General features: G+C 51.6%; 1 protein-coding gene across 2 annotated transcripts in view; it reads left to right on the top strand.

Moving 5' to 3' along the window:
* SNX29 (sorting nexin 29) overlaps positions 1-22,955 on the top strand; it is a 564,284-nt gene that overhangs the window by 112,547 nt on the left and 428,782 nt on the right. The window lies entirely within an intron of this gene.

The following is a 22,955-nucleotide window of genomic DNA, read 5'->3' as shown; positions in this document are numbered from 1 at the left end:
ATCACTGATGTAGATCCACGTGGCCAGCACCATAGGTGGCACTTTTGAAAATCCCTTCAGAGGCAGCCCATATTCGGGGATCGAGTCCGGGACCTTCTGTGAGCAGCCCCTGCCTCGTCTCCCACCACTCCGTGTTCTTGGCCCTCATGTAAACAGCTGACCGTTCTCCGGCGCTTACTGTGTGGTCCCCTCACTTTCCGCATTCCCTTATGCCCATAGGTGCCAAACTGGTGGTCTGCAGAGGGGTTTCATCCGGGCTGCGCAGTGTTGAAAATGTTTTTAGAAATTTAGTTGCCAACACTGAATCATTGGGAGATTTTCATGTGTAAAACAACATCAATAAACCAGTACATCTGACTTCAGTGGAAAAATCAGAACCTCTGTGGTCCCCGGGCATGTTCGCATAGCACCATCACGGTTGCTGGAGAGTCGCTGCCCCCTGTAGCAGGCTGTTGCCGGTTCCTCGCAGCCCCACGCGCTGGCCCCAGGGAGTTGAGTGTGCACTTCCTGACAGAAGCAGTTTTCTCTGTTATGGGGGTCTTACCCAATTTGGGGGTAACTGCTGCTCACCCTCCAAGCCTTTGTGCGGCATCTTTCCTCTGAGGAGGATTTCTTGGCCCTCCCCAGCGCACAGGCTTTTGGCGGCCTCTGCCGTCTTTGCTGGTCTCCATCACTCCACTCCACGCTTACTGTTTGCCTGGCAGCCACCTCGGCAAGTCTGCAGGCTCTTTAAGCGTGGGGGGCGGGGCTCAGAGGTTGAGTCTCATCTCTCTTCTCTCGTCCGCTGTGTGTGGGCAACGTCGTGCCTGGTGCCCCTCGCGAGTGATGCATCATTGTTGGTCTAGTGAACAGAACAGAATCAAGGTGATTAATAGGCAATCAGTAGGTGTCAGTGTGTTGACTGCCCACCTGTGGCCAGACTCTGCCTTCGCATCCTCACTCATCCTCCCCATGATCCTGTGGGAAGGTGTTCTTTTGTCCATCTTGTGTGTGAAAGAGTGCAGCCTAGAGAGATTACAGAGCTTGTTTTCAGTGATAGAATGAGGTACTGGTGGAGCTATGACATGACTTCGACCATGGGCTTTTCTTTTTTTTAAGGCCAAGGATTGACTGACAGCCCCGGAATGAGACATAGAAATAGAAATGTATTAGGGATTGCTAGAAAAGCATAGGAAATAGGGAAAGGTCAGTGTTAAGCCACAGAGATTTCCTGTTGATGTATCAATTGCTATTTGCAGTCCCAGAGAGGATAATGATGCCACTCCAGCTGAGATGGCAGACAGGCTTGGCATGGAAGGTCAGGCTCTTCCTGGACAATCCTCAGGGCACGAGAAGCCCTCCTGGTGGCACAGGAAGTTGACTTTTCCTGACCTTCCCTGACACTCTTTGAGAAGCACTGATGCAAATGAGGAAGGGGCTGGGGTGGGGCTGGGGAGAACACCACCTGGCTGTTAGGGCTAGCGTGCTGGTCCCGGTGCCTGTTTAGGGGAAGTGCCAGGCCAGGCTCTGGGAAGACTTGGTCAGTGACTTCTGTAAAGCAGGATGACCTGACCACGGAGACCACGGCAGCAGGTGTGCTGGGAGCACCTGGATGCTGGTTCTGGCTTCGCCCCTTAACCCTTTGAGTCTTGGAGGTGTCATGCTCTCTCATCTTTTAGGAGAGGGTTAGAGGTGTCCAGGCTTGTGGAGCACCTGCTGTGTCTGGGCAGAAGCTTTTGTAGCCTGGAACTTACTCAATCCCCTCGGCAACCCTGTGAGTTGGGTGATCGTATCCCTGTGCTCAGATGACACCGCTGGGGACCAGGGAGGTCGGTTCGCTACTCAGAGTTACACAGCTGGTACTTGCTGGAGCAAGGATTGAACCCAGGCTCAACCCTGAAGCCTCCGCTCCGTTCACCACCTGCTGCATGGTCCTAACCGCGTACGCGGGGCCCTGTGCACACGCCGCGGAGCTGCACTGCCTGGAACACGGAGAGGACATGGAGGCAGGAAGCTGTCCGGCTGAGAAGCCCGGCCCCAGCTCCAAGAAGTTCTCATGAGAAAGACGTGCATCCTTACAGACCCCGGGGTTAGCCTCTTTAGCTTCCAATTTCCTCACCTTTAAAATGGAGTGATCTCATCTGCCTGCTCTCCGCACAGGGCAGAGTGCGTGCGGGGTCTGCAGGTGTGCTGGAAACCTGGAAGGGGCTGTGGGCCGTGAGCTGGAGCTGGTGGGGACTTCTCAGCCACGGCTTGTCGGTCTCAAGCTAAAGGCGGTCTCAGGTGACTCTCTTCTCATGTCCCTGCTCGGGGACATGCCCCCCACACAAGGTTCCCAAGGCAGGAGAGAGGTGGAAATATTATTTGTTTACTTCTGCTCAGCCAGTCCTGGCCCTAATGGGGTGCGCCCTCCCCAATTTAATATCTCTTGCCGTCCACCACGGTGCCTGTGTATTCGTCTGATTAAAGACTAATTTTCTAGCTTTCAAGGTGGAACTTGGCCCAGATTTTCTTCTCTCCAGATGAGTGGGTTTTACATAGATGCCTCAGACCATAGGCTGTGAGGAACCCAGAAGCAAGCCTCCAGGGCCCCCTCCTGGCCCCCTGAGCCCCACCATGAGGACCCCGAGGACGGGAGGGCGTCTCCCTGAGGGGTGCAGGTGTGAGGGGTTGGCTGCTTAACCCCCTGGTCTCCAGAAGGCTTTTGAAGACACACAGTCCACCGTCACTTCCCAACAGCCCTGTGCCTAAAGCCAACTCTGGGGTCTGTAGGCCCCGGGCCCCTGAAAGAAGGGCTGGCGGCCTGGGGGAGCAAACCTGATTATTAACGGAAAAGGGTATTTTTCCCTCGGGTACCAGGGTTTTAATAAATGGAACGTGTACAAGGACACTTAGAAAGAGGTACTGAAGACTTGTCCGCTGCACACTTGTCCTCGGCGGGAGGGCGGTTTACCAGGGTAGATGGGACGCGGGCACATGAACTCCCGCCACCCCCCCACCCCGCCCTTCCCTGCTCTGATCCCTGCAGTGGCCTTTTTCTGCACGTGGGGCAAAATCTGGATTCCTGCCACGGCCTTTAAAACCTGTCTGCCCTTTCTCATCCCCGTCCCCTGTGCTTGTCACTCACTGTCCTACCACATTGGCCTCTGGGCAGTTCTCAGACTCGCCAGGCCCTTCCCTCTGCTTGGACGCTCTCCTCCCCCCACCCCCTCTGACCACCTGAGGGCTCTTACTTCATCACCTCCAATTTTCACTTTCATTTTCCTCAGCCTTGCCCGGCCACGCCCCCTCACGTGGTTCACGCCCCTTCACGTGGTTCACGCCCCCTCACGTGGTTCTCGCTCTTTAGTCTTTACATTCCCGGCGTCAGTTTGTGAAGGTTTCTTTCTGGGTTTGTTTAAAGCCTGCTTGCCCTGCTGGTCTGAAGCTCGGAGAGGGGCTGGTTTCTGCTCCTGCCTCTCCTCTCCCCTCCCCTCCCGTGGTTTTAGGGGCGGCCTGGGCAGATGGACTGTGGCCGGAGTGAGGAGGGTGCCTGCTCTGGGCTCAGGCCTAGCGCACTTCTCTTTGTGGCCTTGGGGGACCCCTACCTCGGGAGGTGCCCGCCTCCTGCCTGCTGCTCCTTCCAGCGCCTGGGCCCTTCCTTGTGTGTTCTCATTGGGAGGCCTGCCAGCTGGCAGTCTGCGGCCTCCACCTTGCACCCTCCTCCCTCCTTCGGGTTTCATTGGGGGTTTGGAGTCTCACTGTGAGGAGTCGATGCAGCCCAGGAGTGGTAACTCTCAACACCAAGAGCACCCAAAGAACACCGTCATTCCTCATGCCGCCTCCAGTCTGGCCTCCAGGTATGAGTCCTAGGCCTGGCTGCATCCTGAAAGCAGGATGGCCTGCCTCTGCGGCCTTTTAAGTCTTGGGGACAGGGATTCAGCATGAAAGAAGGGAGCTCACTCTCTTGGGCTGCTTTCTGTTAGGTGCAAATCCCCAGCTGAGTCGAGGGTGACCGTCTCCGCCAGGAGGAGGTTTTCAGCCTGTTCACCTGGGGCAATGCTTTTCCTTCCTGACCTCGTCCAATGTTGGGGAAAGGGAGCCGGAAGGAATTTAGCTGCACAAACTTACTTGGCTGCTCTGAGGCGAGGATTTGCTGTTGTTACTAAACCAAACTTGGGTCTGCTTGCGCACATGCAGTAAAGCCAATCTACTGACACTGGGTTGTGCTGAAGGAAAGTGCAGGGTTTATTGTAGGCACCAAGCAAGGAGTCCAAGCAGCTAGTGCTGGAAAGGCCTGAACTCCCGGACGGCTTTCAGGGTGGGAGAGGGGGGTTGTGGGGTATGTGATCAGCTCCTGGTCATTCTTCTGACTGGTTGGTGGTGGGGTTCAATTGGGTTCAACATCATCAACTTCTGGTTGCAACCTGGCTGGAGTCTAGGAGCTGGTGGTTAGCATGCAGTTAACTTCTTCCACCTGGTGAGAGTTTCAGTCTCTGCAAAACAGCTCAAAGGATTTGGCTCAGAATATTATCTGTAGCCCTTGAGGAGGAACTAAAGATCCTTGACTTTGTTTAACGGCTAAACTATTATTATTTTGTCCCGCTTGGCTGTTTTCCATTTTTTCACTTCTCTGATTAAGTTTATTCTTTGGAACCTGGGGAAGGCCTAGGAGGCTAAAGTTTTTCTGCACGCAAGAGGCAGGCAGGGGACATGGTGGTGGTAGAGGTCTGTCTGGGAAGGCCCCACAGGGTCCTGCTTGGTTATACTGTGAGGTGATTCTGCCCTGGAGTGGGGGGTGTGAATAGGATGGAGGGAGGGGATGGGCCTTCCGGCTCCTACTGGAGCCTGATGCCTTCTACTTATTCTCCTCTAATTCTCACAGTAGCCGAAGGAGGTGAATTTGATCTCCCCATTTTACAGGTGAGGAAATGGCTTCAGAGAGGTTAATTCATCTGCCTGAGGTAAAACAGCAGGTACTGACAGAGCCAGGTGCTTCAAACCTAAGCCCATCTGACCACCAAGCTGGAGTGTGTTTTTTCTGTGCTGTCTCCCAGGGAAGTCAGGGAATATTGAGGCCCTGCTGTGTGCAGATTGTCACGCCCCATCAAGTATTTTATCTCGTTTACTCGCCAGGGCCAATCCGTGGCACAAGGAGTGTGACCCCATTGTAACAGGGGACACTGAGGCTCAGGGAGGACAGGTAGCTCGGCTCCCAGTGGGGTCTGGGCTCCGTGTGCGGCTGGTCCCAGAGAGGCCTTCAGAGGCAAAGAGGTAGACCCAAGAGGGGTGCTGTGTGGAGGCTGTTAAGTCAGTGAGGAATGCTTTCAGCTGCAAGTAGTTGAAAATCCACCAACAGTGGCTTAAGCAGGCACTTATGTTCCTCCCAGAACGGGAAGTGTGGGCGTCAAGAGGTTGCCGGCCTGGTTCAGCAGCTCAATGCTACCAGAGATGCAGGTTCTTTCTGCCTGAGCCTCTTTGGTTGTTAGTTTTCATCCTAATGTTGGTCGCCTCATGTTTGCAAGATGGTTGCTGCTGTTCCGGCAACCATACCCATTTTTGGGCAGGAAGCAAGGGAGAAGGGGTAGCCCTGGCTATTTTCTTCCCTTTATCAGCAAAATAGAAGCCTTCCCACAAGCCCACTTGGCAGACTTCTCTTTACATCTCTGCAAGCAGAACCGAGCCACACGGCCCCTCCACTGTTTTTTTTTTAAAGGATGGTTATAACTAACACAAACTTAGTTTATTTTATTAATGCCAGTACACTCTGTTGTTTTATATGTCTATGTTTATTCCAAACTTCACTGGAAGTAAATATATTTTGCTTCCTTGAATATATGTTGTTTTTTTTGGGGGGGGGTCTTTTTTTTTTTCTACATCTTTATTGGAGTATAATTGCTTCACAATGGTGTATTAGTTTCTGCTTTATAACAAAGTGAATCAGTTATACATATACATCTGTTCCCATATCCCTTCCCTGTCAGGCAAAGCAGCAGGCCGGGCGTGGAGGGAGCCAGAGGTGACAGGCTTACTCCTCCTCCCACAGAATTTGCCACATAGCAGGGGAGGTGGTGAAAGGTCAAGCAGAGGCCCTCGGGCCGCCCCAGTGGCTGAGTTGGGTTTTCAAGGTGCAATAGGAGTGAAGTGTTACATCCGTGAATGTGAAAGGCCACTGCTGGGTCAGTTTCCAGTGATGCTCTTCCTCCAGCGGGGTGGCTCTGAACACCCTCCTGATCTGAGCTTGGGAGTCTCTGTTACCTGCACTGAGGGCAGCTTGACCTGTGACTCCCGTACCCTGCCCGGTGTTAGAGGTCGCCTCTGTTCCTGAGTCACTAGGACGCTCGGGGGAGTGTGCGTGGTGTTGGGCAGTGGCGAAGGAAAACAGGACGCCCAGGGACAGCGTGGTGGACTCGGCCTCGGGAGAGCCCAGCTGTTTGCATGGTTTCTCGACCACTTGTGTCCTGGGTGTGTCTCGGGTGTCACTCCACCTTTCTGAGCCTCACTTGCCTCAACTGTAAGACGCGGGAGCATCGTTCTCCCTCGCTTCCCTGTGTTCACGGCTTGAGGGGTGACAGCTCGGCCAGACGTCAGCTCACCTTTGGCTGACTGAGCTCCGCGTGCTTCCTCTCCCTCTGGAACCTTGGAGGAGGATGAGGTGCCATCGTGCCCATTTCAGAGGAGGGGAAGCAGGTTCAGAGAGGGCAGGTGACACACCCATGGCTGCACAGGACGTAAGTGGCAGAGCTGAGCCTGGAACCCGGTCCATCTCGGCGACAGGGAGCTTGTGTTCTGTGTAGCAGACATCAAAGCGTCCAAGTGTGGACAGGACAGCGTAGCGTTGGTGTGACTCCGTCTGGCGTGAGGTCTGCCTGTACTCTCTCAGGAGCCATGTGCTTCTAATTAATTGCAGATTATGTGTGTGGGTCTGTTTGACAGTTGCCTACACATATGATACCACAGCCTGAGGGTGGATGGAAGCTGTGCAGCTCATGTCCTGATCATTTATGGGTATTTCACATGCAATTAGTCTTCCTTGCCGTCAGTTGACCCCACCACCCTGCTGTGTGCGAGGCCAGTCTCAGCAGGTGCTGGTGTTGCTGCCCCCTGGGCAGACCCGGGGCTTTAGCCAGGTCAGGGTCACGTTTCTGCTGGTTGCACTTGACAGTCCAGCCACGTGCAGGCAGCCAGCGGGTAGAGCAGATGAGGGGGATGCCTGGTGCTTCCCGTTTGCTTATTGGAGCCAGAAGCTAGGGAGGCTCATCTGCTACCCATGATGATCACAGCCTCTCAGAGCCAGGAGGGTTCCGGAGGGTCAGCTTGTCTAACCTCATCTTATAGATTGAACATCTCAGACCCACAGTGGGTGTGACATACTTAAAGCACGGCTGGACCAACTGTGAACCTGGCATGCTGCTTACCTGTCCTCGTTGTCACATTGCACATCTTCTCCTGTCCTCTGTGTCTCCCAGCTTGCTGGCCACACTGACTCCAGTGCCACCTCATGTAGGTTCCAAGGTGCAGCATGTGAAGGATGATTCGTTTGGTCACAGGTGCCAGAAACCAGCTTGAACCAGCTTCAATGAAGTAAGGGAATGTGATTGCCCTCAGACCTCCAGCATCCAGGGGGCCTCTTGCGTTTAGGCAGCACTGGATCCCCAGGCTCAGTTGGCCTCCAGGGCTCTTCCTGAGCGCTGTTAATGGAGAGAGGAGGAGAAGCCGGGGTAAAGCATGTCCATGACCTCTGGCCAAGCTGACTCTGCCCAGAATCTGCCGAGGCTTGGTTCTTCTCAAGATGAGAATCTTGAGAATGTTGATTTTGGGGGTAGAATACAGGGCTGGCATGGAGCCCTGGCCGCCTCTTTCTGAGATCCCCCGGTGGGGTTGGGGGGAGAGTATCACATGGTGGTTATGGTTGTGGGTCCCAGTGTCAAATGGCTTATGTTCTGATCTCTGTGTCTGTTTCCTTATTTATTTATTTTTATAAATTTATTTATTTATTTATTATTTGGTTTTGGCTGCATTGGGTCTTCGTTGCTGCACGCGGGCTTTCTCTAGTTGCAGCGAGCAGCAGCTACTCTTCATTGCAGTGCGTGGGCTCCTCATTGTGATGGCTTCTCTTGTTGCGGAGCACGGGCTTTAGGTGTGCGGGCTTCAGTAGTTGTGGCACACGGGCTCAGTAGTTGTGGTGCACGGGCTTTGTTGCTCCGCGGCATGTGGGATCTTCTGGACCAGGGCTCGAACCCGTGTCCCCTGCATTGGCAGGCGGATTCTTAACCACTGTGCCACCAGGGAAGTCCCTTTTTCCTTATTTATAAAATGGATTTGATTTGAGCACCTACTTTGTGGGGCTGTTTGGAGGGTTTAATGAGACAATTTACGCACAGAGTTTCACCCAGTGTCTGGCACATGGCATGTGCCCTGCTAGCAGCTGTTATTAGGAAAGTCATTTTAATGTCTTGGTTTTTCCACCTATAAAACAGGGGCTTGGACACCACCCGTTTCTATGAAATAAGGAACTTGGCTCTTTTAATACAGCCAAGCCTAGACCTATGCTTCAAGGTTGGTAGTGGATGAAAAATTGCCATGTGCAAAGGGGCAGCTAGACCCTGAGGCCCTGTCTCTCCTCTCCATGGACTTTCCCTTTTGGGTGCTCCTGCCACAGTGAAACCCCATGCCTTCTCTTGGGGGGCACTCTCCCCATTAACACTTCCGCGGTGCCTTGGATGGAGGCCAGGCTGGAATAGTTAATAGGGCTTGTCTGAATGTTGAGGTATAGGTATCAGCCCCCTTTCTGCAAACACTTCCCCAGAGAAACCACTGTGATTGTTCAGGACCAAGGACAGAGGCCTCTGTAGCTGGCTCTGCAGCCTAGTGGTGAGGAACGGGCGCTAGGCCTAGCAGGTGCCCTAGCTTCCTAGCTGTGGGTCCCTGAGAAGATTGTTTGACCTCTCTGAACCTTGGTTTGCGCATCTGAAAAATAGGAACTGAGACAACATGTGCTTGTTCGGAGTATTGATTGAAGTAATGTCTGTAAAGTTCTCTGGATGTCGCCTGGCCCACAGTAGGCGATTTTGAACGTTACCTGCTGCCATGCTGAGTCATCTTCAGCTTGGGGTCTCCTGCAGCCCTGCTTCCCAGCCGTGGCTGCGCACTGGAATCAGTGAGGAGCTTTGCACAAAAGCACTGCTGCCTGGGTCCCACCCCGGTTCTGGATTAGCTGGTCTGTGGTACAATCTGAGGTTTGGTTTTTGGTTGTTGTTGTTGCTTATTAGCTTCCTACGTGGTTCTAACATGCAGTCCAGTGTGGCTGGAGAACCATTCCACTAATGTCTGCCATCTGGTTCGTCCCCACGTGGCCAAGACCACCTTCCGGCCACCTTCCCCCCAACCTCCCCGCCCCACGTGGGTGCTCCCTTACCCTCTCTAGGCTCTGCCAGGTCCAGACCCTGGAGAGAGAGATCTGGGGGAGAGAGAGGCTTTCCTTTTCCCAGAGCCTGAAGCCAGGGGTAGGGCTCCGGAATGGGGTGGGTTGCCATCTTGTCTTGTGATTAAGGTGGTCCATGGACGTCAGGGATGCTGACAGGATCTCGTCAGCCTCGAGAGACGATTCTCTGGGGAGGAACTACTTCTGATTGACTAATACATACCTGAAGCGGTGGGGCCAGAGGATTCTGGCGGTGGAGTCTTTGAACTAGTGGGGAAGGGCAGTGCTACCAGCGTTGTTTTCCTCTTGGTTGGGAATCCTGTCCTGTGATAGGGATTGGAGTCTCCTCCACACCCCAAAGGAAGAAGGCGGCTCCCCAGTTTACCCAGGGGTTATAGATCTGCCTGGCTTCAGGAGCCAGGCTGGTCAAACCTCCGGCATGGATGGGACCCAGCTGGGTAGGACATGCTCTGTCCAAAGAGATTAGTTTTTGCTGACCCCTACTGCACGGCACAGATTGTGTGTGTGTGTGTGTGTGTGTGTGTGTGTGTGTGTGTGTGTGTGTGTGTGTGTGTGTGTGTGTGTGTGTGTGTGTGTGTGTGTGTGTGTGTGTGTGTGTGTGTGTGTGTGTGTGTGTGTGTGTTGGCGGGGGATGTTACTGAGTGGAATCATGCTGTTATAGCAGTAGGATGGCCTAAGTTATTCAGTAGTGCCCACGTGAACACCTTTGTAGAATGTACCATCCCTCTCTGGGTGCCTGCTGATTGAGCCCCTTTGCAATACAGAGCACGTAACCCCTGCTTTTCATGGCTTCATATTTATCTAATACTGTCTAGTTAACACTGGTATTCCACTTGTCACCTTAACCCAGACACTTCACTGGTTCTGCTACATGTTTCTCACCGGGTCTTTCTCATAAAACACTTTTGCCCATAACTAGCATCTCCTTGCATGCTGGTGAACGAGAAGAGGATGACCTTGGCGTATGATGGCTGAGTGCACACCCTGCCGCCCTTGGAGTAGCACCCCACCCGGGTGAGCAGCTGGCTTCTACCCCTTTCCTCCCAACCCCCTCCATAATTTATTTTTCAACTATATCTGTAATGTCTTGTTAAAAAATATTTGAAGAGAATATGGCAAAATAATAAGAACTGGCCATGCTGGGTGGTGAGGACGAAGACGTTCACCATACAGATTTCTGAACTGTTCCATGAGACGTAGTGATTTTAAGCCACGATGCCTGCTCACTGTGGAAAAGTTTGGCAGTTCTTCAGAAAGTGAGATAGAATCACCACTTGTCCCCAGAATTTCACTTGCAAGCAGAGACCCAAAAGAATTGAAAATGGGGACTCCAGTACATGTACACAGATGTTCACGGGAGCACTATTCACAACAGCCCAAAGGTAGGAACAGCCCAGATGTCCATCAGTAGATGAGTGGATGGACAAAGTGTGGTCTGTCCATACGACGGAATATTATTCAGCCATTTAAAGGAATAAAGTGCTGACACCTGCTACGTGGATGAACCTTGAAATCATTATGCTCAGTGAAAGAAGCCAGATACAAAAGGTTACATGTTGTAGGATGCAGTTTATGTGAAATAGCTGGGATAGGAAATTCCACAGAGCCGGAAAGCAGATTAGTGGCTGTCCGGGTTTGGGGAGGGGGGGCACGTGTGGGAGAAGCTGCTTTGTGGGGGAGGGGTTTTACTTTGGGGTGCTGGAGGTGTGTCAGGACTAGACAGAAGTGGCGATTGCACAAAACTCTGAATGTACTAAAATGCCACTGAATTGTTCACTTTCAAATGGTTGATTTTATGTTATGTGATTTTTACCTCAGTACATTATTTTCAAGAATCGCAATTATCCCCCCACCTCCACCCCACCCGCTTCTTACTGCCCACAAAACTCACTCAGTTCCATTTCTTCTCCTTGAAGCAACTTCACCTTACAGTTGTTTCTGATTTTAGTTCTTCTGGTGGATACCTCTTTAAAGCTGAATGATGTACTGATGCCTTTTTTTTTCTTTTTAATTTTTAGAGAATGAATGTAGGCTCTTGACTCCTTGATATGCGGAAAAGCATGAAATTAAGACTCCCCCCCCATTTACCCCTTCTAACCTTCTGACGATTTCATGTGTTCTCTGGTGCTCTCTTTTCTAGGCCTTTCTGAGTGGGGCAGGGCAGGGGTGCTCAGACCCTTTCTGGTCCCTGAGTTAATCGCTTTGGGGTTCTTGGGCGGCTGCCCTGGAGGGTCCAGCCCCTGCCCGTTCTCTCCGTCTCCTGGGGGTCTCTGCCTCCATTAGAGCCCCATTCAGGCCCCTTCCAGCTGTACACTTTTGACATTCTCTGACGTAGAACAGAAAGCTGATTTTTCAGAAATGACTCTGCGTTGTTGTGTGCCACTTATCTTGACGTTTTCAAAATTAATTGGCCATCAGGAACTCAAACTTCAGGGCAGAGGGTCTCAGATGGGGGCCTGGAGCCGTGATGTGTTGGGCCAGCCTGTTAAAAACCTTTGTTAACAGCCTTTAAAATCAGATTTGTGTAGAAACGCGGGTGTTGGCTTCTCAGAGTGGGGACTGCGTCCCTGCGTGGGACAGTGGACTGGAGGCAGGAGAGCTGCCTTCGCCGAGCACATCTGCCCCTCTTCCCACTGTCCCCACGTCCCTGGGAGCACATTACTGCATTCATTAGCATTACTTTTTGGTCCTGTCTGCATTTGCTTTGGGGACACCTGCCTTAACATTTGTATTACAAGTCATTATAAACAAACACTATCTGTGCGTGTGAGTGCACTTGTGTGTGAGAGAGTGCACACACACCAATGAGCAAGAAAACCCACAATTACACACATGGAAAAGTTCACAAAGATTTAGAACTTTATCAAGATATTGAAAGAGATGTTTCTTATCCCTTGTGATATTCTCGTTTCTCATTCTGTTTCCATGGATTCCTCAAACCTTTCCTCTCCTTTCCAGATTATGTAGAAACAGTTGTTTTACAGTGGGGGTGGGGGTGGGGGGTGGGTGTTGGAGGGCCAGAATTTAATCAGATTCCTGATTTTCCTGGAGGGCAGAGAAAAGTTGGGAAAGTTGTTGGAGGCCATGCACCAGGAGCTGGCTGAGTCTCTAGGGCGTGTGCTCCATTCCAGGGGACTGCTAGGCATGGTGCCACAGCTCGGGGACAGCCTTCCGAGGGAACCTGAGCAGGCTGGGTCCTTGCTCTGCCACCTCCTGGTTGTGTGGCACGGGGCAAGTCCCTTCCCTTCTCTGGGCCTCTGTTTCCTGATTCATATAATGGGTGTTGTAAACTTTGCTTCTGGGGGATGTTGTGAGAATCCAGTGAAATTGTGTATTTCAAGTGCTTTTCGCCTTGCTGGGCGTACAGAAAACAACGCATAGCAGCCACTGGCCATCTGAACACTGGGAATGTGTCCTGGGGTATTTTAGTTTCTTTCTTCATTATAACAAATTGCAAGACGGAAACTCTGGGTGGGCAGGGGAAAAGGGGAGGCAGGAAAGAGAAACAGGACAAAAAGCTAGACTGGGCCTGAGAGCGATTTAAAAAGTTATGTTTTGGGCTCAATATAGTTCATCCTTTCTTTTAGAGATAAAAGGAAAGGGAGTGGGTAGGCAGAAAACGATATAAAAAGCAGTATAAGTTTGGAAAACAGCGGTGTAGGTTAAGTATATATCCACAGAAGAACACTGTTTATTTCTGTGCATGTGCCCTCGTGAGCCCTCTCTTTAAATATAACTGAGTACGGGCCCCAGGGGAGTGTTTGTAAAGGCTCTCTGAGGTCTGCAAAAAGATACTATATAAAGCCAAAGAATTATTACACAGATCTCTGTATATGGGAGAGAACGTGTGCGTGTGCTTGCACATGCCCAGATGTCTAGTTACAGTCATCGAGTTTTCTCCCTTTAATCTTGAATCTCCCTTTAATCTTGAAGATTAATTGATCTCAAGATAATTTCCCTCCTGGAGGGCCTTTAATGGCTGGAAATGGGAAGGCTCTTACCTCCACCCTCCATGTCACTGTTTCAGTACTTTATGTAGCGACCTCTGACGCCCATTCTCATTGTGAGAATAGAGCATTCTCTGTGGTGTGTGTCTTTGTTTCTGTTTGGGTCCTTGGCCAGTGGAGGTTGGCAGCCGCTGCTCTGCTGATCTTGGGACTCGTGTGGTTGGATTCATGTGCCAAGGGGGAGGGAATGGTTTTGCAGGCTTGCCCCGTTTTAGGTCATGGTCGTGAAATATAAGAATTCGTCCCGGGCCTCCCTGGTGGCGCAAGTGGTTGAGAGTCCGCCTGCCGATGCAGGGGATGCGGGTTCGTGCCCCGGTCTGGGAGGATCCCATATGCCGCGGGGCGGCTGGGCCCGTGGGCCATGGCCGCTGAGCCTGCGCGTCCGGAGCCTGCGCGTCCGGAGCCTGTGCTCCGCAACGGGGGAGGCCACGACGGTGAGAGGCCCGCATACCGCAAAAAAAAAAAAAAAAAAAAAAAGAATTCGTCCCTTCTCTCCCATGTGTATCCATTCATGAGACACATATTGGAAAAAGCTCAATTTGAGCCTGAATCCCTGTCACTGGGGCAGGAACTAACAGCTGTGAACTGGTAGTTAGCTCCTCTGGTGAGGCCTTGAATTTATTATTAAACACACTAGACATTTCTGCCCGGCCCATCCCATGCTCAGTTCCTGGAGGTGAGGGGCAGATTTTAGCGGCAGGTGTCAGTCAGTCATTCACTTGTTTATTAATCCATTTATTCATCCGGCCCTTGACTAGTTCTGCTGGTCTTGTGGGTACTGTGCCCAGGGACTGTGCCAGTCCCTGGGGTCCCTGCTGTCAGGGGCTCACAGGCTTGGGGGTGGGGCTTTGGCAGCCACAACTGCAGAAGAACAAGTCCACCCCGAGGGACAGAGCTTCCATTGAGGTGGAAATAAAAAGGTGCGGCGGGGCTCAGGGAAGGAGGGGTCCTTTGAGCTCTCCTTGGCTTGATGGGCTGGAACTCGGAATCTTCTCAGGTTAGCACAGCAGGGTGGAGGATGTGAGGGCTCACAGGGGCCTGGGTTCTGGGTCCCGACGTGCCTACCTCATTCCTAGGGCCGCTCGGTCTCTGCTCTCAGAGAGCTGTCTTGGTGATGCTAGTACAGCAAGAGACCCAGCCAGCCAGTGGCGAGTTTACTGAATCAACAGGGATCCTTTTCAGAGTCTGGGATCCCCTGTGGCTTTGCCCCTTTATCAGGCCGAGGGCTCTGTGGCTCATGCCTGACATTTCAGATGCCAGCCACTTGGCTAAACTCAGCCTTCTCTCTGCGTTGAGTGGTCTTGTCCTCCCGGAGGGGCTTTATTGGCTTTTCTCTTGGGTGGGCTTCTTCCTGGTGCCCGCATCTCATGTTTCCCTGGCCAGGCCTCTGCACCTGACAACAAAAGGGGCCCAGCAAACCGTCCTTGGCTAAGCTCTCAGCAGGTGGATCTTGGTGGAGTGACTTGGAACTGTTTGCTCTTGGGCCAGACGCCTCTGCTCCCATCCTCCTTTGTCCGAGACTGTGGCCCACCCCAAACTTCTGGAAGTCTCTATCAGAGTCAGCCAGCCACCCTCGGTCTCACCACCACCTCACCCTACAGACGCCTGAAGCTCCAGCCCCTGTGCAGTGCAGGCCCTTGGCTGGCTCGCCTCTGGGGAACCAGCGAGGGTAGAAGAAGATGATCTAGGGCAGGAGGCTGAGCAGGGACAGCTGGAGGGACAGAGGCAAAACTGAGGGGACCTTGGAAGAGGCAGGAGGGATCCACAGTGTCAGAGCAGCAGCTGCGCCAGGGCGGTGTCGCATTTATTAAAGCTGGGCCCGCAGCCCCTTCTTGGGTTCCAGCCATGGGGCCCCACTGTCGGCACCGGTGTCTGGCAGGCCGCACGCCTTACCGCAGAGGGCCCGCAGTGGAGAAGGCTGGCACGGGGAGCGGGGGCAAGAGCTGCTGGATGTTCCCCTAACTTTTCCTTAAAGGGCCAGCTGGTAAATGTTTTAGGCCGTGCGGCGCCTCGGTCTCTGTCACAGTAGCTCAGATCTGCCTCAGTAGCATGATAGCAGCGTAGACAGTATGTAAACAGACAGTGGGGCTGTGTTCCAGTAAAACTGGCGCCGAGCCCTGCCCTGTCCGGGGAGGTCAGTGATATTAGCACCATTTTTCCAGCTGAGGGCACAAGAGGCGAGGAAGGACCCAGAGCTGAGACCTGTGGGATCTGGGATTTGATTAGAAGACCTGTGTTCTTTCTCTTCTGCCTGGTTGCTGTCCCGAAGAGCTTAGGAGCTTGGTTTCCACAGTGGACCAGTTTTTTTGTTAGATTGGCCCTCAGTGTGCAAAAGTTTAAAAAAAAAAAAAAAAAGCAAAACTATCATTTCCTTAATGGACTTGTTCTTTGCTTGCATGTTAAGATGGGCTTGTGCTGCTACCTATGGCATAAATGTTTGTTCCCATATTTATATTGTTTTTATTGCTGCATTTCACATATTTAAATTATTCTGTCTGAACTTTATTTCCATATGTAGTAGCTGCAGAGATTTAAGTCATGTTTCTTGCTCCCAAAATGGTACCCTGCCTTGGCAACATTTATGGACAAATCCATCCTTTCTGCAGTGATTCAAAATGCTCTGTATCCCAGACTGATTTCCTACGGTTAACATTCTCCTGTGTTCTTGACTGGATTTGCTGTTCAGTTCCCTGAAGCCAGGCAAGGAACTGATTTCGAGATGGATCATTCTTTGCCTTTCAGCCTTAGGAGAGAGAGACCCCGATTCAGCCGGGCTCTGTAGAGGCTGCGGTACAGAACGGCTGCCCTGTTGTCCCTCGAAATGTGTGCTGAGGCAGGTAATAAAGAGGAAAGGAATCACAATGACAGAGACCAACAAAGAATGGGAGGCGCGGTGCTGGGGAGAGGAGAGAAAATTACAAGTCAGGGAGCGCCTCTGCCAGTGTGTGTCACTGGAGCTTGGAGAAGTAGAATGTTTATGGGATGTATGGAAATCAATCCCAGCATTACCTATGCAAGGAAAGTCAGCAAAGCGAATGCTTAGAAAGTTAAAGCCTGTCAAAAGGGTGATTTATTTATTTATTTATTTTTTACGGGGGTGCGCGGATACCAGCTCTCAGGCCGTTGCCTTTTTCACCATTAACCATGAATGTTCTGTGATGGTAACTTGGGGAAGGCAGAGAGGACAGTCTGACAGCGATTTTTTTTTTTTTTTTTTTTTTTTTTTTTTTTTAAGATTTGAGGTATCAGAGTACTGCTTTACCTGTATTTGTGTCCTCAGTCATTCTGATGTTGATGCAGATACAGGGCATGGTCCAAGAGGCTGGAGATGCACAGTGTGTGGGACGGGGGAAGGAAGGGTTATGACAAGATGATGGTGTGGATCAGTCAGTGATGGCCATCCCCCTGCTTCTGTGGCTTCTGTGCGGTGTGACTGTGGCCCCTTCGAGGTGAACTTGTGGCCAAGACATCTCATTGCAGCTACTCGTAGCTGTTCTTTGCCAAAAGAGCATTCATACCTTTTCTGGGTCCTCCTGGGAAACACTTCCTCCTCCAAGTTTCCTTTCCCCCATGGACTGTACGCTTTTCAGCTGCAAAAGCCTGGGTGGTGCTGTTTGGAATCCCCGCATGCTGTGCCTAAAAGTCCAGAAGCTGACCTGACACTTTTGCAGTCTCCTGCAGTTGGCACCTCACTCTTTGGGTCTGATTTCCCACATTGCCCATGCTGAGCTGGTTTGATGGTTCATAAAATTCTGTTGTCTAGTCTGCTGCTCTAGGGCATAGCCCACTTGAAAAAATTCCTTTTTATTTCCCAAGGTTGAGGTGCACAGGAGCTCACTAAATCCTGTAACTCCTGAAAATGTGACCAGTGGAACCCACTTGTGCTTGGATGGTCACTGCTGCCTTGGGCCCCACCCTCCCCTGCCCTTGAAGGGAAAGGCACTAATTATGGTGATCAGTAACATTTGTTGAATGCTTTCTATGTGCTGGGCGTTGAATCCTTAACAGTGCTTCTGTGAAAAACAAAAACGCTTCTGTGAGATAGAGACTGTCAAGATCCCATTTATAGATAAGGGGGTCAGGTGCTCAGAGAGGGTGGGTAACTTGCCCAAGGTTACCCAGCTGCAGAGGCCAGATTCAAACCCGGGTCCTGACTCTAGAGATCATGCTCTGAAATACACGACCCTGAAACCTGCATTCGCTGCAGTGTGAACACCACCGGGAACTTCAGTCTCTTTCAACATCCCACAGGAAATGTGGCTTTATCCCCTTTTGTATTTTGCTGAAGTGGAAACCTGCGCGAGGTTACCAGGCAGTAAGTGGCTAAGCTGGGGCTTGAACACAGATCTCCCCAGCCCTGGGACCTATTGGTAGCAACCTTCCGTGGGTCCTGCTCCTGTCATTGCAATGGAAGCTACTGGAACCCACACCTGACCTCTTCTTGCCCCTGGCAGGTCCCTGCTGAAGCACTTTATTTTTCTCCAGCTCTTGGACCTACTCAGGGCAATTTCCACAATTTTTGGCCTTAGAGAGGGTTTTGGAAGGCGACTTGGGGCCCCGTGGGCAGCTTGGCTTGTCCCAGTGTGGGTTCCTGCTCTTTTTTTTTTTGAGTGTCCTCATTTTTTGAGTGTCCTCATTAGGTGGTCCTGAGAATTGAAACGAGGCTTTGGTGCTGACGTGTTACTAGACACAGAAGTACCCACCACGTGACAGCTGGTACCTTTGCCCTCCATTTTAGTTGTGCTGTACTCAGATAGGAATCGTCTCTCTGCATCACTTATTTTCCATAAACCTTGACCAGGCTCCTGGCATGTGGGAGCTCTGGGGACCCCAGATGCACGGCATGCTGTGCGCCTTTAAGGAGTTGTGAGGTGATTGCAGGAGACAGAGGCAGTTAGCTACTGCACACACTGCAGCTTGCTGAGGGGTAGGAGAATCACGGAGGGCTTCCTAGAAGAGGTGCCTTTTCATCCGGGCCTGAGTAGATGGGTTTTATCATATTGGGATGGAGGGGGTTGGTGAACACAAGGAAATCCATGAAACAACAGTGTGTTGGAATATCATTCAGCCTTAAAAAGGAAGGAATTCCTGCCATGGGTGACAACATGGATGAACCCAGAGGACATTATGTTAAGTAAAATAAGCTAGACCCAGAAGGACAAACACTGCCTAATTCCACTTATATGAGGAATCTAAACTAGTTGAACTCTGAGTTGCAGAGTGTGGAAGGGGGGTTGCCAGGGGCTGGGGCAGGAGGGAATGGGAGATGCCGTTCACCAGGTGTAAAGCTTCCGGCAAGCAAGACGGGTCAGCTCTAGAGACCTGCTGTATAGCATTGGGCCCGGTCATAGCCATTAACATCTATGAAGAGGAGAGAGCTCGTGTAAAATGTTTGCACCATAATGAAAAACTGTTGGGTTTATTCAGGGAGAGGCGCTCACGTTTGTGGGGAGGGACGAAATAGTACGGTCACATCCCTCGGGGGAAGTCCCTCGAGAAGGCTCTGTCACAGGCTCCTGGCCCAGGTGGATTGCTGTCTGCAGTAGAGGCCAGGTAAAGGGGTTGGTGACGCCTGGTGACGCCAGGAGAGGGCATGACACCAGTATCTCAGCATAAGGATCGTGTTCGTGGGCAGTGAGCTGCCCCCTCCAGGACAGGCTCGGCACAGCCACAGGACTGAGGGCCCTGGAGCACGACCCTCCTGTCCTGTTGGGTCCAGGGCACCCGGTGCCAAGCGCCGTGGTGGTGGGTGTGCGTGTGCTGGGCACGTGTGCTCTGCCAAGCTCTCATCCCACTTACATCCAGTGCACGTGGCTCATTAGTGTAAATCAGGCACACGTGTGCCATGCGCTGCAGAACAGAAGGCTGGCATGATTCCTTTGATTAAGAGGAGATTTCACCAGGGGTTAGTGGCGAGGGAGGATGAGCAGGCAGAGAACAGAGGATTTTTAGGGCAGTGAAACTATTCTGTATGGTACTGTCATGGGGGGTACATGTTGTCACATAGTTTTCCAAACTCATGGAATATGCAACACCAAGAGCGAAGCCTGATGTAACTGTGGGTGATTATGATGGGTCAGCATGGGTTCATCAGTTGCAGCAAATGTCCCACTCTGGTGGGCGTTGTTGATAATGAGGGAGGCTGTGCACGCGTAGGCGCTGCTGGTGGACGAAAAAACCTCTGTACCTTCCTCCCGATTTTGCCGGGAACCTAAAACCGCTTTACAAAAGAGTCTATGTTAAAAAAAAAAAAAAATCACTTCTTCTAGCCTCGTGTTGCAATGATGACTATCCAGTCCTTTGCTCCCATAAGAAGTTTCGGCCAGTTGAGAACTCCAGAAGAAGTCCTCGTTAGAAGATTCAGATTTCAAACAGGCCTTGGAGTAAAGGAGCAGTTTCCCGAGGCTGCATCTCCAGTACCTGGCTGCAGCCTTGCCACCTGCTCTGGGTTTCTTGAAGATAAGAACCAAAGAGACACTACCTGGCCTGTCTTCAGTGATATATTAAGTCTTGAGTTTTTGTTTTTTTCCCCCACGGCTGTGGTGTCATGGGATTAAATTATTGGCTGGTTTTTGTTTTTACAGATTTATCAGTGTTTTTAGTTAGAAATGTGAAATCTAGCATTACGTCGAGTTCTTCTAGATTATTAGTGCTCCCCACTGCCGTCCACGACAGGCAGCGCCTTGACTTAGTTAGTGCTGTCCTGTCTAGTCTCTCCTCTGAACCTTACAGCATCCCAGGGAGGTGGGAAGGTGGGTGCCGTTCACCCCTGGTGCCTGACAGGAAGGCTCAGAGAGGCTGAGAGCCAGGGCCCTCATTACCTGGTCACGTTCAGAATGCAAAGTCAAACAGACTGTCTCCTCGTAGGCACATGTGAATGTGTGTGGTCGTCCTCCATTAAGAAATCCTCTGTTAAGGACTCCTTCCTTAGGTAAGTCGGGAGCCTGACTCTCCCCTGGGGAAGGTGCCTTGTACCCAGTAGTTAGGTGCTCAGTAGATGTTTACTAATGAATGAATGTGTGAGCTGGGAGGGCCGTTGTAACCCCAGGCAGCCCGTGGCTGGGCAGGCAGCTCGCGGTGGCTTTATCTGTGTCGCTGTCAGCTCTCTTCCCTCCGGGACTGAAGGGCAATGGCTCAGCCTCTTTCCTATCTCTTTAGGCTGATTAACTCTGCTGAGGATAAAACAGATAACTAGTAAGGGCCTACTGTAAAGAACAGGGAACTCTTCTCTGTACTCTGTAATGACCTATATGGGAAAAGAGCCTAAAAAAGAGTGGATATACGTATATGTATAACTGATTCACTTTGCTCTACATCTGAAACTAACACAACATTGTAAATCAACTATACTCCAATAAAAATTAAAAAACAAAACAGAACAAAAATCTCTGCCAGGGCCTAACCCTCCTTCCCTCTGTTCTTCCCAGCCTTGCCCTCTCCCTGCTCGTTCTAACCTTTAGTAGTATCATGTCTGGAAATGCTTTTTCTGCCCATTGTTTCCCTTTTGCAAATTTTCAGACCTTGCGAAAAGTGCAGAGGATCCTGTGTGGCTCTGGTCCTACAACCTGTGCCAGAAACTGAGCCCCCAGGGGTCCTGGTTGCAGCCTTGTTACCTGGACCTGTGCCACTCAGCAGCCTTGGTTCTGGACACAGCACACACGTCCCACGGGCCAGGGTCTTCTCCCCAGCCAGTTGGAGGCCTCGGTTTCCCTCCTAGCTCTGACATGTAAAGGTGTGTGGTTGTGCAGCTTATTTAATTACCTCTCAGGTTCGTTCTTCTGGCTTAATGTCACTGTGCGCTGTCGATGAAATAGTAGCTCTTACATCCCTGCATGTGAGTGATGGTAATTATTGCTGTTTCCTGGGGTCAAGTGCAGAGGTTGGAATTGGACAGATTTGGACTCAGATTCCAGTTGTGTCTTTACACTTCCTCTCCCTGAGCCTGTTAGCAGGCCTGTAAAAGGGACTCAGAGATAGCTTCCATAGAGTTGCCCTGCGGCACCAAGGAGACAGTGTACCCGGAGCGCTTAGCTGGTGGGCGTTAGAATTATCATGAGTCCTCGAGCTTCCAAGCTCCCTGAGGGCAGGGCCACGTGGGCCTCCCGCCTTCCTCGGGTCACCCTGCCATCCTCATGTGACCAAGCTCACACCTGTCCCTGCACCTTTGCACATGCCTTGTGCCTTGTGGAGTGTTTCCCTCCACAGAGCAGCCCGCGGGCTCCCTCCCTTCCTCGGGCCTCTGCTGTCATGTTGTCCCCCAGAGAGGCCTTCCCGGAGCACCCCAGGAAGTGGCATCCTCCCACCACCCGTCTGTGTACCGCACCGGGCTTTCCTCCTTGCATGTCTTGTCGCCACGACTGCTCCATGCTGCTTTGTTTGTCCCTCTTCTGGGGAGGAGGCCTGCCTGCTGCAGGTAGAGACTTTGGCCTCCTCTGTTCACCCTCTGCCCACAGTGCCGAGAGCAGGGCTTGGACTTTGTAGGTGCTCAGTAAGTTCGCCTCGACCCAGTGAATTTTGAATCTTCCTTGGTGACACCAGGAGAGGGACACCTCAGACACGCCTCCTCCTCAGCACCTTAGGAGGCCCAGTTCCTCACTGTGTGACCCGCAGGTTTCATGCTGTCACACGTGCCGTGGGGAAGCCAGGGCCTGGACCTCCTAGTCGTGTCCTTGTGACACAGCCCACATGGCTGCTCTGGGTCAGAAAAGACAGGGAGGGTCTATTTTTTGTCCCATCTCTTCTGAACAGAGTGGCTTCTGGTGTCTGACCCAGAAGCTGAGGAGGAGCCCCCAAGATTCCCCTCCTTCTCTTTCTTCCCCTGGGACCTGGGCTGTGGGCTTTTATTTCCTCTGTAGCAGCCTGAGGGCAGCATGGGTCCTGGGACCTATTTCTTGCCTCAGGGTCTTTGGTGGGTCTCTTTGTGCCCGGGCATTCTGAGTATAAGGGGACCGAGGGACCTGCCTATTTATCTGTGTCCTCTTCCTCCCCCATTTCCCCCTCCTTTCCAACGTATTTGTACCCCAGCAGTGTGGGGTAGTGTTTCTTAGGTGTGTGTAAAGGACTAAACAAGATAGCGCCAGTGTGGGCTTTGAACAGAGCTCGGCAAGTAGAAGCGTTCAAATTTTAGCTAAAAAAAAAAAAGAAACCAAAAACCATACTTCTTCCCAAAAGAGGACCTGAAGCAGCATATTAAAACAGATTGAAAAAAATAGAGTGAGATGGGTTATATGTAAATTGGCACCAGGTGGAAATACAGGTTGGCGATCAGAGGGAGGGTTGGGACACGTCGTGGTGGCCACAGGGCCACGTGCACTCACTGGACTTGTAACTTTGGCTGTGAGCTTCCTCACAGCCAGTCCCAAGAGGGACATAAAGTTCACAGGGTTCCTTAGGGAAAAAAATAAAACAAAACTGGCTCTCCAGGAGAAATTCACAAGTTCCTGGTCTTGAGATCTGAGAGTTATGGTAAACAGTCCACCGTGGGTGGACAGTGACAAGTTTTTGATGTAGATGGGAAACTTGGGCGCTTACTGATTTTAAAGGGG

The sequence above is a fragment of the Mesoplodon densirostris genome, chromosome 16, assembly GCF_025265405.1.
Source record: "Mesoplodon densirostris isolate mMesDen1 chromosome 16, mMesDen1 primary haplotype, whole genome shotgun sequence".
Taxonomy (NCBI): Eukaryota; Metazoa; Chordata; class Mammalia; order Artiodactyla; family Ziphiidae; genus Mesoplodon; species Mesoplodon densirostris.
This window is presented reverse-complemented; position numbering and strand designations above follow the sequence as displayed.